Source organism: Carcharhinus amblyrhynchos, chromosome 18 (assembly GCF_965287045.1).
Source record: "Carcharhinus amblyrhynchos chromosome 18, sCarAmb.v2.hapA, whole genome shotgun sequence".
NCBI lineage: Eukaryota > Metazoa > Chordata > Chondrichthyes > Carcharhiniformes > Carcharhinidae > Carcharhinus > Carcharhinus amblyrhynchos.
In genome coordinates, this window is record NC_137341.1 from 2,271,138 (window position 1) to 2,285,597 (window position 14,460).

Consider the following 14,460-nt stretch of genomic DNA (forward strand, 5'->3'; position numbering starts at 1 on the left):
TTGGTTCCACTGGTCGGCGCAACATCGAGGGCCGAAGGGCCTGTACTGTGCTGAGGAAAAAAGCTCTCACTGTCCACCCTATCTAATCCTCTGATTATCTTATATCACTGAATTGTAATCAGATGTGGTTTTTGAAATGCTAAGTGTGCTGTTTACTGTAAAGAACACTTTCTGGTACTTCATACCTGAGAATAAATGTATAATATCCAATAATCTGTATTTCTGTGATGTAGATATTGATATCCTCTCTTCACCAGTGTGGGCAGCAGCTGAATTTCTGCATTATATCTTAATCCCATTTGTTCTTTTTGTGCTGATTCTGCTGCTCAATGTTTTACCCGTTAGATACATTCTGGAGTCGAGCAAAGTCCGCAGGAAATTTCGGAGCGGCAAGTGTGGGGAGAGTTCAAGTGACCCAGAGGTAGAGAAGAGAAGAAAATCCATCATCTTACTATTTGCTCTTCCAGGAAATTTTTATTTGTTCTATCTGAAAATTTTGTAATCGCAAAGCTTGAACTGTAAGCCTTCAGCTTACAATTTCAGAGTACAAGTTAACTAGGAGCGTGTTGGAGGTGGGTGGTGGTTTTACAAAGAACAAAGAACAAAGAACAACACAGCACGGGAAACAGGCCCTTCGGCCCAACGAGCCCGCGCCGCCGTCCCACTGTCTCAGTGTCCTATTCATGATTTTAGTCTACGCCTAATGTGCGAGGATCAGGGAGGTCCAATTTAGGGACAATTTAGTACCCAATCAATCAGCCTAAAAGCACATCTTTGGGGATGTGGGAGGAAACCGGAGCACCCGGAGGAAACCCACGCAACCACGGGGAGAACGTGCAAACTCCCACAGACACAGGCCCAAATCCATGTGTCCGCACAGCAACAGAGATAGTCTCTGAGCTGTCATGTTGCCCTCGAGATGGTCCAGTTTAAGCACACTAACGACATGAAGCAATAGGCAACTCCCGAAGCAACGTCCAAGAGCAGCCCACTACAACCTGCCGCATGCATGCCCCTTGCTGTTTTGTGTTGGGATGGATGGTAACGTGAGGGTGGAGTGAAGGTAGCTTTGAGATTTGAGCTGAAACTGACGGTTCTTTTATTTGCGGGGAAGTAGGAGTGTTGGAACTGATGCGCTCCCAAAGAAACAGGAGGATAGTCTACTCTGAAACTCTTTGTTTTGAGTCCTCCCTGAATCAGAAGATTTAACTGATTCAAATCCCTCAGTCATTCTGGACTTGATTCGTGTTTTTTTGTTTCCATGATTCCTGTTCATTTTTTTTCCTGGACGACAAAACCAAAGCATCCACACTGTCTGTATCTCACTGACATGTGGTGCAGAACACCAACTAAACACCCTTGTTACGGTGAAATATCTGATCACTTTCCACAATTCCAGTAAAGAGAAATTTCACTACTTTCTTCGCTTCCTTTCTGAATTGTGTCTGGATGACTGCATAAATACAGTGTTAGTGCAGCAACTCAGGAGTTGAAGCAAAGATCCTAGCTCTTGTCCAAATATGGGAACATAAAAATGTATTAAATCTGAATTATACAATTCTTCACTAAACGAACCGAGCAGCACAATGACCATAACAGGATAAAATTTCCTGAAAGAGCAAATAGTAAGATGATGGATTTTCTTCTCTACACCTGGGTCACTTGAACTCTCCCCCCATTTGCAGCTCCAAAATTTCCTGCAGTCTTTACTCGACCCCAGAATGTATCTAACAGTTAAAACATTGAGCAGCAGAATCAATGCAAAAGGAACAAATGGGATTAAAATATAATGTAGATTTTCAGCTGCGGCCCACACTGGTGAAGAGAGGAGATCAACATCTACATCATCCACTGTGCGCAGTTCTGGTCGCCTCACTACAGGAAGGATGTGGAAGCTATTGAAAGGGTGCAGAGGAGATTTACAAGGATGTTGCCTGGATTGGGTGGCATGCCTTATGAAGATCGGTTGAGGGAGCTGGGACTCTTCTCCCTGGAGAGACGAAGGTTGAGAGACGACCTGATAGAGGTTTATAAAACGTTGAGAGGAATAGATAGGGTGGATTCTCGGAGGCTGTTTCCCAGAGCTGAAATGGTCACTACGAGAGGACACAGGTTTAAGGTGCTGGGGAGCAGTTACAGAAGGATCCTCTTGGGGAGAGTGATCATTGTATGGTGGAGCTTCTGGTGCAGATGGAGGAGGAGAAAGTGGGTTCCTGGACACGCGTACTTTGTTTGAATAGAGGGGAGTACGGTAGGATGAGAGAAGAATTGGCGAATGTGGACTGGGGGAGCGCGTTGGAGGGAGGGTCTGCTGAGGAGCAGTGGAGGATCTTTAAGGAGATCTTTCTTGGTGCTCAGCGGAAATTTATTCCGATGGTCAAAAAGGACCGTAGGAGGAGAGGTAATAAGCCGTGGATAACGAAGGAGGTGAAGGAAAGTGTTAAATTAAAAGCGGAGGAATTTAGAGTAGCTAAGAGTAGTGGGCGAGAAGAGGATTGGGAGAGGTTTAAATGTCAACAAAGATTGACAAAGAAGTTGATAAAGAAGGGTAGGAGAAACTATGAAGCTGGGCTAGCGCTTAATATAAAAAAGGATAGCAAGAGTTTTTATAAATATATAAAAAGGAAGAGGCTGGCTAGGGTGAACGTTGGTCCTTTAGAGGATGAGAAAGGGGACCTCGTGGTAGGGGATGGGGATATGGCTAAGGTCTTGAATAACTTTTTTGTTTCTGTCTTCACGGAGGAGGACGTGAATAATTTGCCGGGTGTTAGCGATGGAAAGGTGGTAGGACTGGAGGGTCTTAATGACATTACTGTTACTAGAGAGGCGGTGCTCGACAGACTGGAGGGGCTGATTGTGGACAAGTCCCCAGGACCGGATGGAATGCATCCGAGGGTTCTGAAAGAAATGGCGGAGGTGATAGTGGATGCCTTGGTGGTTATTTTCCAGACGTCGCTGGATTCCAGGGAAGTGCCGGATGATTGGAAAATGGCTAATGTTACGCAGTTGTCTAAGAAGGGTGCCAGGCAAAAGGCGGGGAATTATAGGCCGGTTAGTTTAACGTCTGTGGTAGGTAAAATGTTAGAATCTGTCATTAAGGAGGAAATTGCGAGGCATCTTAAAGGGAATTGCTTGATAGAGCAGACGCAGCACGGTTTCATTAAAGGGAAGTCGTGTCTGACAAATTTACTGGAGTTCTATGAGGATGTGTCTAGGGCAGTGGATAGAGGAGAGCCGGTGGATGTGGTCTTTCTAGATTTTCAGAAGGCGTTTGACAAAGTACCTCACAAGAGGTATTACAGAAGGTCGAGGGACATGGAGTTGGGGGTAGGGTGTTAGCGTGGATAGAGGATTGGTTGTCAAATAGGAGGCAGAGAGTGGGGGTCAACGGGTGCTATTTGGATTGGCGGTTGGTGACTAGTGGAGTGCCCCAGGGGTCGGTGCTGAGGCCTCAGCTTTTTACCATTTATATAGATGATCTGGAGGAGGGAACCGAGTGTAGGGTGTCGAAATTTGCTGATGACACCAAGATTGGGGGAAAGGCAAATTGTGCGGAGGGTGTGGAGAGTCTGCAGAAGGATCTAGATAGGCTGGGCGAATTGGCCAGGAAATGGCAAATGGAATTTAATGTTGGCAAATGTGAGGTGGTCCACTTTGGTAGGAATAATGGTAGGAAGGACTATTCCTTACGTGGCGAAAAACTGCAGCAGGCGACGGTGCAGAGGGACCTCGGGGTCCTTGTGCATGAGTCGCAAAAACCCAGCCTGCAGGTGCAGCAGGTGGTCAGGAAGGCGAATGGGATGCTGGCCTTCATAGCGAGGGGGATTAAATATAAAAGTAGGGAGGTCTTGCTGCGGCTGTACAGGGCACTGGTGAGGCCGCAGCTGGAGTACTGTGTGCAGTTTTGGTCGCCGTACTTACGCAAAGATATTTTGGCCTTGGAGGGAGTGCAGAGGAGGTTTACTAGGCTGATACCGGAGTTGAGGGGATTGAGCTATGAGGAGAGGCTGAATAAACCAGGCTTGTACTCGTTGGAGTTTAGAAGAATGAGGGGAGATCTCATTGAGACGTATAAGATGATGAATGGGATGGATAGGATAGAGGTGGAGAGGCTCTTCCCGCTCAAAAAAGACAGTAGGACTAGGGGGCACAGCCTCAAGATAAAGGGGAGGCGGTTTAGAACGGAGGAACTTCTTCACTCAAAGGGTGGTGAATCTCTGGAATTCTCTGCCCGTTGAAGTGGTGGAGGCTGCCTCGCTAAATATTTTTAAGAAGCAGGTTGATGGGTTTTTGATAAGAGAGGGGATTAAGGGTTATGGGGAGAGGGCGGGAAAGTGGAACTGAGCCACGACAGATCAGCCATGATCTTATTGAATGGCGGGGCAGGCTCGAAGGGCTAGATGGCCGACTCCTGCTCCGATTTCTTATGTTCTTATGTCAGGGGTAAGTTTTTCACTCAGAGGGTGGTGAGTGAGTGGAATCGGCTGCCGTCGGTGGTGGAGGCAAACTCGCTGGGGTCTTTTAAAAGACTTCTGGATGAGTATATGGAATCTAATGGCATTGGAAGTTACAGATAGTTCTATGGCTTGGTAGGTGTGGATATGATCGGCACAACTTGTGGGCCGAAGGGCCTGTTTGTGCTGTAGTGTTCTATGTCTGTTCTACAATAGAAATACGGATTATTGGATGTTATAGATCAAATATGAAGTACCAAAAAGTGTTCTTTACAGTAAAGAGTTCACTTAGCATTTTGAAAACCACAACTGCCATTTTCTCGGTGCAGTATTGTTCCAGCAGCTCAATTGGTTGGCATGTAGTACTTATACAGCAGTGCAAGCAGCGGGCTATGCCCAGCTTGTGCGTCTATGAGGTTGAGCTTCACCTGGAGTAGATGGTTTGTGACAGTTGCAGGAATCCATGCTGGGCCCACTGTTATTTGTCATTTATATTAATGATTTGGATGAGAATTTAGGAGGCACGGTTAGTAAGTTTGCAGATGACACCAAGATTGGTGGTATAGTAATAAGAAGGATGTGGAGGCATTGGAAAGGGTGCAGAGGAGGTTTACCAGCCTGGTATGGTGGGAAGGTCTTATGAGGAAAGGCTGAGGGACTTGAGGTTATTTTCGTTAGAGAGAAGGAGGTTAAGAGGTGACCTAATTGAGGCATACAAGATGATCAGAGGATTAGATAGGATGGATAGTGAGAGCCTTTTTCCTCGGATGGTGATGGCTAACACGAGGTGACATAGCTTTAAATTAAGGGGTGGTAATTATAGGACGGATGTCAGAGGTAGGTTCTTTACTCAGAGGGTAGTAAGGGCATGGAATGCCCTGCCTGCAGCAGTTGTGGACTCGCCAACTTTAAGGGCGTTCAAATGGTCAGTGGATAGGCATATGGATAACATTGGAATAGTTTAGGTTAGAGGGTCATTAGATTGGTTCCACTGGTCGGCACAACATCGAGGGCCGAAGGGCCTGTACTGCGCTGTAATGTTCTATGTTCTCGTGGGCAGTAAAGGAGATTATCTAGGATTGCAATGGGATGTTGACCAAGTTGGGCCAGTGGGCCAATGAATGGCAGATGGAGTTTAATTTAGATGAATGCGAAGTGATGCATGTTGGTGGATAGAACCAGGACAGGACTTACTCAGTTAATGGCACAGTGCTGGGGAGAGTTAAGGAACAAAGAGATCTAGGGGTACATGTTCATAGCACCTTGAAAGTGGACAGAGTGGTGAAGAAGGCATTTAACATGCTTTGTTTCATTGGTCAGAACATTGAATACAGGAGTTGGGATATCTTGTTGAAGATGCACAAGACATTTGTAAGGCCATATTTGGAATAGAACACAGAACATAGAACACTACTGCACAAACAGGCCCTTCGGCCCACAAGTTGCGCCGATCACATCTATACCTACCAAGCCATAGAACTATCTGTAACTCCCAATCCCATTAAATCCCATATACTCATCCAGAATTCTTTTAAAAGACCCCAGCGAGTTCGCCTCTAACACCACCGATGGCAGCCGATTCCACTCACTCACCACCCTCTGAGTGAAAAACTTCCCCCTGACATCTCCTCTGTACCTACTCCCCAGCACCTTAAACCTGCGTCCTCTCGTAGCGACCATTTCAGCCCTGGGAAATAGCCTCCGAGAATCCACCCTATCTATACCTCTCAACATTTTATAAACCTCTATCAGGTCGCCTCTCAACCTTCGTCTCTCCAGGGAGAAGACACCTAGCTCCCTCAACCTATCTTCATAAGGCATGCCTCCCAATCCAGGCAACATCCTTGTAAATCTCCTCTGCACCCTTTCAATAGCTTCCACATCCTTCCTGTAGTGAGGTGTCCAGAACTGCGCACAGTACTCCAAGTGGGGCCTGACAAGGGTCTTATAAAGTTGCAGCATTACCTCCCGACTCCTAAACTCAATCCCTCGATTAATGAAGGCCAGTACACCGTACGCCTTCTTGACCACATCCTCCACCTGCGAGGCCGATGTAAGAGTCCTATGGACCCGGACCCCAAGATCCTTCTGATCTTCAACACAGCTAAGACTCCTACCCTTGATATTGTATTCCTTCATCCCATTGGACCTGCCAAAATGGACCACTACACATTTATCCGCGTTGAAGTCTTTCTGCCACTTCTCCGCCCAGTCTTGCATCCTAACTATGTCACGCTGCAACTTCTGACATCCCTCCAGTCCATCCACAACACCACCAACCTTCGTCGGCGAACTTACTAACCCATCCCTCCACTTCCTCATCCAGATCATTTATGAAAATGCCAAACAGCAAGGGTCCTAGAACAGATCCCTGTGGCACTCCACTGGTGACCGACCTCCATGCAGAAAAAGACCCATCCACAACCACTCTCTGCCTTCTGCAGGCAAGATGTGGATGTGCCGGCGTTGGACTGGGGTAAACACAGTAAAAAGTCTGACAACACCAGGTTTTAGTCCAACCGATTTATTTGATAGTAAACCCACAAGCTTTCGAGGGGACTCCCTCTTCGTCAGATGAATGGAGAGTTCTGGCCTCGGGTCACCTTATTACCGGAAGGACGTGAAGTCTCTGGAAAGGGTGCAGAGGAGGTTTACCAGGATGTTGCCTGGCATGGGGGGACTGGGTTACGAGGAGAGACTGAAGAGACTGGGGCTATTCTCCTTGGAAAGAAGGAGATTGAGAGGGGACATGATAGAGGTATATAAGATACTGAAGGGAATAGATAGAGTTAATAGTGAGAGACTGCTCCCTAGACTGGGTACGAACACAAGAGGTCATCAATTAAGGGTGAGGGGGGGGAGGTATAATTTGGAGGTAAGAGGAAGGTTCTTTACACAGAGAGTTGTGGGGGTCTGGAATGCGCTACCGAGTAGGGTGGTGGAGGCAGGCACGTTGGACTCGTTTAAGATGCAGTTAGATAGGCATATGAGTGAAACGGGAATGGAGGGATATGGTAGGGGCTATTAAATAGGGTAAACCTCGGGAGACACCGGAAGGGCAGGCTGTATAACTAATATGTTTTGTCTTTATTCCACAGGTGGAGGTCCACCTCGTGTCAAGCGAGGGGCATGCACACGGCGGGTTGTGCGTGGGCTGCTCTTGGAAGTCCAGGAGTGGCCTAGTACTTCATGTCGGTGTGTGTGCTTGATCCTGGACCGATAGACGGGCTCCACAACAGCTCAGTGACTAGCACTGCTAGCTGTGCAGATACATGGATTTGGGCCTGTGTCTGTGGGAGTTTGCGCATTCTCCCTGTGGCTGCGTGGGTTTCCTCCGGGCGCTCCGGTTTCCTCCCACACCCCAAAGATGTGCTCTTAGGCTAATTGGTTTCCACCAAATTGACACTATTTCTTCCCTGAATCTGACTGAGTAGGGTCCCATTCGTAGACATGCAGGGTAGGATAGGTGTAGGGCGATGCGGCGGCGCGGGCTCGTTGGGCCGAAGGGCCTGTTTCCCGTGCTGGGTTGTTCTTTGTCTTTGTCTTTATATAAAGCACAAACAGTTTAGAGATTACTGATTAGAATGCGAATCTTTACACCTAACCTGCTGTTCAAGTCCTAAAGTGGCTGACAATGTGTGTGGAAGGAGCACTGATCACAGGTTAAAGAGATGTGTATTGTCTCAGAACCTCACTCACTGTGCTGTCTGGAGACAATACACATCTCTTTAACCTGTGATCAGTGCTCCTTCCACACACATTGTCAGCCACTTTAGGACTTGAACAGCAGGTTAGGTGTAAAGATTCACATTCTAATCAGTAATCTCTAAACTGTTAGTGCTTTATATGCTCTGTCCGAGGCCAGAACTCTCCATTCACCTGACGAAGAGGGAGTCCCCTCGAAAGCTTGTGGGTTTACTATCAAATAAATTGGTTGGACTAAAACCTGGTGTTGTCAGACTTTATTCTGCAGGCAAGCCAGTTCTGGATCCACAAGGCCAAAGCCCCTTGGATCCCATGTCCTCTCACCTTCTCAAGAAGTCTTGCATGGGGGACCTTATCAAATGCCTTGCTGAAGTCTATATAAACCACATCCACCGCTCTTCCTTCGTCAATGTGTTCAGTCACATTTTCAAAGAACTCAACCAGGCTCGTAAGGCACGATCTGCCCTTGACAAAACCATGTTGACTATTTCTGATCATTCTAAACTTCTCTAAATGCTCATAAATCTTGGCCCTCAGAAGCCTCTCCATCAACTTACCAACCACTGAGGTCAGACTCACCAGTTGGTAATTTCCCGGGCTATCCCTGTTCCCTTTCAAGAAAGGGAACTGGGATAGCTCGGGAAATTACTGTTGCTGTGGGTTCATGAAATTACAATACTGTGCACTGTACTAGGCACCCTACTATAGAGGGATATTATTAAACTAGAAAGAATGCGGAAAAGATTTGCTAGGATGGTACCAGACTTGATTGCCTGAGTTATAAGGAGAGGCTGTACGTACTGGGATTTCTCCCCCTGGAGCTTCGGACACTTAAGGGAGATCTTACAGACAGCTATAAAATAATGAGGGGCGTAGATCAGCTAGATAGTCAACAGATCTTTTCCCAAAGGTAGGGGAGTCTAAAACTAGAGGGCATACGTTTAGGTTTAATGAAAACATAGCAAAACTAGCAGAAAGGGTTAAAGCCGTAGCTAGGCTGAAATACTAACGCCTACTACAGGAAGACAAACTGAGTAACCACCCCCTGCCCTCCCAGATAGAAAAACAGTAAAAAGTCTGACAACACCAGGTTTAACTAAAACCTGGTGTTGTCAGACTTTTTACTGTGTTTACGCCAGTCCAACGCCGGCATTCCCACATCATGACTCCCAGATAGAACCAGGCAGCCCCACACCAGGTGTTGGCTGCCAGAAATGGTAATAACAAAGGAGGACTGGCCACCTGAAGGGTCCAGAACAGTGTTCTTAACATTGGCCAATAGCAAATGCACTAGTAGTATTTTACCAAAATTCACTGGACTTTAGGGTGGTTCCCATAGATTGGAAAACAGCACATGTGACACCACTGTTTAAAAAAGGATATAGACAAAAGGTCAGTACTATCGGCCAGTTAGCTTAACATCTGTAGCAGGGAAAATGCTTGAATCTATCAAGGAAGAAATAGCGAGACATCTGGATATAAATTGTCCTGTTGGTGAGATGCAACATGGGTTCATGAAGGGCCGGACATGTTTGACTGATTTGGTGGAATTCTTTGAGAACATTACATGTGCAGTGGGCAATGGGGAACCTGTGGATGTGGTGTATCTGACAAGGTGCCAACACCAAAGACTGCCGCCTAAGATAAACGTGCACAGTGTTATGGGTAATGTATTAGCATGGATAGAGGATTAATAAACTAACAGAAAGCAAAGACTGGGGGTAAATGGGTGTTTTTCTGGTTGGCGATCAGTAACTAGTGGGATCAGTGTTGGGACTGCAATTGTTTACGATTTACACAGATGAATTGAAGTGGGGACCAAGTGTAATATCTCAAAATTCTCAGATGAGATCAAGATGAGTGGCAGATCAAAGTGTGCAGAGGACGCTGCAAGTCTGACAGACTGCAAATGCAAAGGATTGTGAATGCAGCCCAGTCCATCATGCAAACCACCTCCCATCCATTGACTCTGTCTACACTTCCTGCTGCCTCAGTAGCCAACATAATCAAGGACTCCACGCACCCCACACATACTATTTTCCACCTTCATCCATGGGGAGAAAGATATTAAAATCTGAGCTCAAGTACAAACCAATTCAAGAACAGCTTCTTCCCTGCTGCCATCAGACACTTGAATAGCTTACATTAAGTTGATCTTTCTCTACACCCTAGTTATGACTGTCACACTATATTCTGTACTTTCTCCTTTCCTTCTTGCCTATGTACTCTATGAATTGTATGCTTTGTCTGTATAGAGTGCAACAAACTATACTTTTCACTTTATACCAATACATGTGACAGTAATAAATCAAATCAAGAATGAGGCAACTTTTCCTCACACTGAGAGAGACGTCTATGTTTTAATTTTTATGTCCAGTTTCTGACTGGTGGCCTTTGGCATCAAGTGAACATGATAACTACTACACTTATGAAATAGTTAAAACAGAGAAACGTTTAGAATTTGATGTGTCAGTTGCTTTTGGCAATGAAAATTTGCCTTTTATACCTTGTCAGTTTCACAGGAGCTGCATTAATGAGACTGACGAGTTTTGAAAATTTTAAGTTAGATGCCCATGAGCAACTGTGGGACCCGTGCCGGTTTCATGAAATATAAACAATGGGCTCGATTTTATCAAAAGTGGGCATGAAAATGTGGTAAAGTTGGGTGTGAAGCCATTACCACAATCCGCACCCGCGTCCATGCAGATTGCCAATTTACCCAAGCCTGGGAATGGCAGCGATCCACTTTGTGCCGGGCACAACGGTGACTTAAATGGATTTGCACGCATTTAAATTGGATTAATGAACTGCTCAATGTTATCAGCATTTCTCCCTTTACCACCGATTTCACCGATCCAGAATTTGCACCAAAATGGACCTGCTGAATAAAATTCTGGATCGGGTGCTCCTTCTGCTGAAGAGTATGTTCAGAGATTCCAAAGGCTCTCTGACTCGGATCAGTGGTGGAGGGGAGGAGAGAGGCGGGTCAGGTCATTCTCTGCCTGGGGGGGGGGGGTAAGGAGTGAAGCCAGATGGCTGTCTGGTTTTGGAGGGGGAGGAGGAGGCGGGTCAGATGTATGTCTGGTGGGTGGGGAGGAGAGGCCCGATCACTCACTGATGGGGTGGGGGTGGCAGATGGGTCTCTGGTAGGGGGGCAGGGGTTCCGCTGCTACTCTGCGGGCGATCGGTGGGGGTGGGAGCAGAGGGTCACTATTGATCAGTGTAGCAGGGGTTACATGGATAAGGGGGGGCAGTGATATGTATGTGTGCACCATCGCTCCCGCTTTTTGCTCTCAGGCTGCTTTCTCCACTTTCTGTGGCCTGGGAGCGATCTGACACGGTCGTGCTTTTTCAAATTTGTTTCTAACTCCGCATGCGCAGTTCAGAACTCTGATCATTTTGGGTGCGCTAAGCCCCGCCCACAGCGTGAATGGGACTGGCGATTTTATTTTCAGGCTGAATGCATATGGGAGCGCTTGAAAGCAGATTTCCGAGTTGGATCTGCATTACGCCCAGATTCAGCATTTAGAATGAAAATGGTAAAATCGGGCCCAATGTTTCACTCTTCACAGATGTAGTCAGGTCAGCTGAAAATTTCAGAATTTTCTCTTTTGATTACATTGTTTATGTTTTACTGGTGAGTTCTCAGAATGTGGAACTCACTGAAAAAAAAAATTGAGATTCCCTCTGAAGTGAAAACTGATCGGTTAAAAAGCATTAGATCATTACCAGCTGAATGGAGAAAGGGATTCACCTGGTGATCCCATTTACTGTACAATAGCAGAGTCAGGCCAGAGAGAGACTATTCAGATACAGCATGGTTGTGAAGGGATTCACACCCAGACCGGGATTTCCTCAGTTTTCCCACCAGTTAAAATATTTCAGGAGTTCTGGGAAACTTGACGATGCATTAACTAATTCATACAAATGACAGCCTTCTTCAATGTCCCAACTGTGCAAGGTGCTCTGGGGGTCTGATGTCCCATCAAAGTGAGGACACAGATTTAAGGAGCAGGGAAGCAAGTACTGAGGAGATGTCAGGGGTAAGTTTTTCACTCAGAGGGCGGTGAGTGAATGGAATCGGCTGCCGTCGGTGGTGGTGGTGGCGAACTCGCTGGGGTCTTTTAAAAGACTTCTGGATGAGTACATGGGATTTAATGGGATTAGGAGTTAAAGATAGTTCTGTGGCTTGGTAGGTATGGATATGATCGGCGCAACTTGTGGGCCGAAGGGCCTGTTTGTGCTGTAGTGTTCTATGTCCTAAATTCTCCCTCAGCTGAGAAACCACCGAAACGTCCAGTTTGTGGTCAGTGTTTTAAATGTTCCAGTGAGCTGATGTACAATCAACATGTCCACATTGACTTTATACAGACTCAGACTGTGGGGAGTGCTACTCAGACTGTGGGGAGTGCTACAAACATTCCAGGAACCTGATGATCCACCAAATGTTTCAAGGATTTCAGCCACAATTCTGTACATTCTTACAGACAAGATCCTGTTTTAATTGTCTGGGAGAGGAATCACTTCTTCCCTCCACCTGCTGAGACTCCAGTTATATCTAACTTTATGCATTTTATTTAATTATATTCAGGATAAAATTATTGGTGGAATGACCTTTGCCCTCTGGTGAAGAGAAGCCATTGGCGCAGGCGCAGTGGCGAATTGGACATGCGCATTGCCGTTTGGGACTCGAGCATGCGCACCGCCGGTGCTGCCCTTCCTGGCCGGTCGTTCGCTGGGTTCCGTCATCGGAGAGAAATGGGGGAATTCTGAAAGGTAACGGGGGGGGGGCGGCGGAGAGGCTTCATAATCACTCATGCGGGATGGTAAGCCCACAGAATCAGGACTTCCCGATTGCGGGATGCTATCAAACCCGGGCAGGAATCGCGGAGCGGCCTTTCTGCTGCCGGAGCCGAGTTACCGGCCGCCATCTTTATTGGGGGCAATGGGCAGCAGGGCGCATGCGCGCCTGGGAATCTTGTGCCTTTCTATCCTGGATTCTGATGGCTTTTGGAAACTCCTTTTACAGGGGATTAGGCCATTTACACACACACACTCAAATCCAGAGGCATGTTTGTCTATTAATTTCTCTTCTGGACTGACAGTGATGATTTTCTCACAGGATATTTTGAAGATCAGGATTTAAAGGTGGAAATCTCAAACCAAACATCAAATCAAAATCCTACAGATTCACCTGATTCAACAGAACCTGAATGTAAGCGTGTCTGTGGAAAATGATTCAAATATCTGTCTGACTAGAAATAGGGAAGATCAATAGGGATGCGCTGCAACATTTCACCAAAGGCGGTTAGCACAGTGGTTAGCATTGTTGCTTCACAGCTCCAGGGTCCTGGGTTCGATTCCCAACTCAAGTCACTGTGTGGAGTTTGCACATTCTCCTCGTGTCTGTGTGGGTTTCCTCCGGGTGCGCCGGTTTCCTCCCACAGTCCAAAGATGTGCGGGTTAGGTTGATTGGCCAGGCTAAGAAATTGTCCCTTAGTGTCCAGGGTAGTGGAGGTTAGAGGGATTATTGGGTATAATATGTAGGGATATGGGGGTAGGGTCTGGGTAGGATTGTGTTCGGTGCAGACTTGATGGGCCGAAGGGCTTCTTTCTGCACTGTAAGGTTCTATGATGATCTTCTATGATCCTTAGACAGCATCTTCCAAACCCATGACCGCTTCCACCTGGAAGGACAAGGGCAGCAGATAAATGGAAACACTACCAACTGCAAATTCCCCTCCAAGCCACTCACTATCCTGACTTGGAAATATACCGCTATTCCTTCAAAGTCACTGGGTCAAAATCCTGGAATTCCCTCCCTCACAGAATTGTGGGTCAACCCACAGAACATGGACTGCAGCGATTCAAGAAGTCAGCTCACCACCACCTCAAGGGATGGGCAATAAATGCTGGCCAGCCAGCGACACCCATGTGCCACGAAGGAATTAAAAAAAAATGAAGGATGAGAATTTTAAATTGAGTTGCTGTTGAATTGGGAGCCTGTGTAGGGCAGTGAGGACAGGGTAATGGGTATGTGAATGGGGCTCATTGCCGAGGATATCAGCAGCAGACAAGTCAATAATATGGAGAGGTGTTGGATTGGGATTAGGTGACTGGACATAGGCCCTTCAGCTGTGTTATGACCACCTTTCTGAATGAGCTATCCACTTTGCTCTGAGCCTCACAGGTGTGTCACAGTGACTTCAGCCCCCACTCAATCTCTAAAACCCTGAGGTCAAGTGTCAGCAGCTGGCAGCACTTGATACACGAATGATCCATGACTGAGCCATGTCTTAAC

At 46.7% G+C, this 14,460-nt stretch overlaps 1 protein-coding gene across 2 annotated transcripts in view; it reads left to right on the forward strand.

The window, feature by feature from the left end:
- The first annotated feature begins 12,854 nt into the window (after window positions 1-12,854).
- LOC145354776 (uncharacterized) overlaps window positions 12,855-14,460 on the forward strand; it is a 30,760-nt gene continuing 29,154 nt past the window's right edge. The window contains exons 1-2 of one of the 2 annotated variants that reach the window (XR_013888900.1): window positions 12,855-12,935; window positions 13,282-13,369. The gene's annotated coding sequence lies outside the window, so the exon portion shown is untranslated. Of the gene's footprint in view, window positions 12,936-13,281; window positions 13,370-14,460 lie in introns of those variants that run through there. The other variant, XM_080206253.1, reaches the window with a different exon arrangement.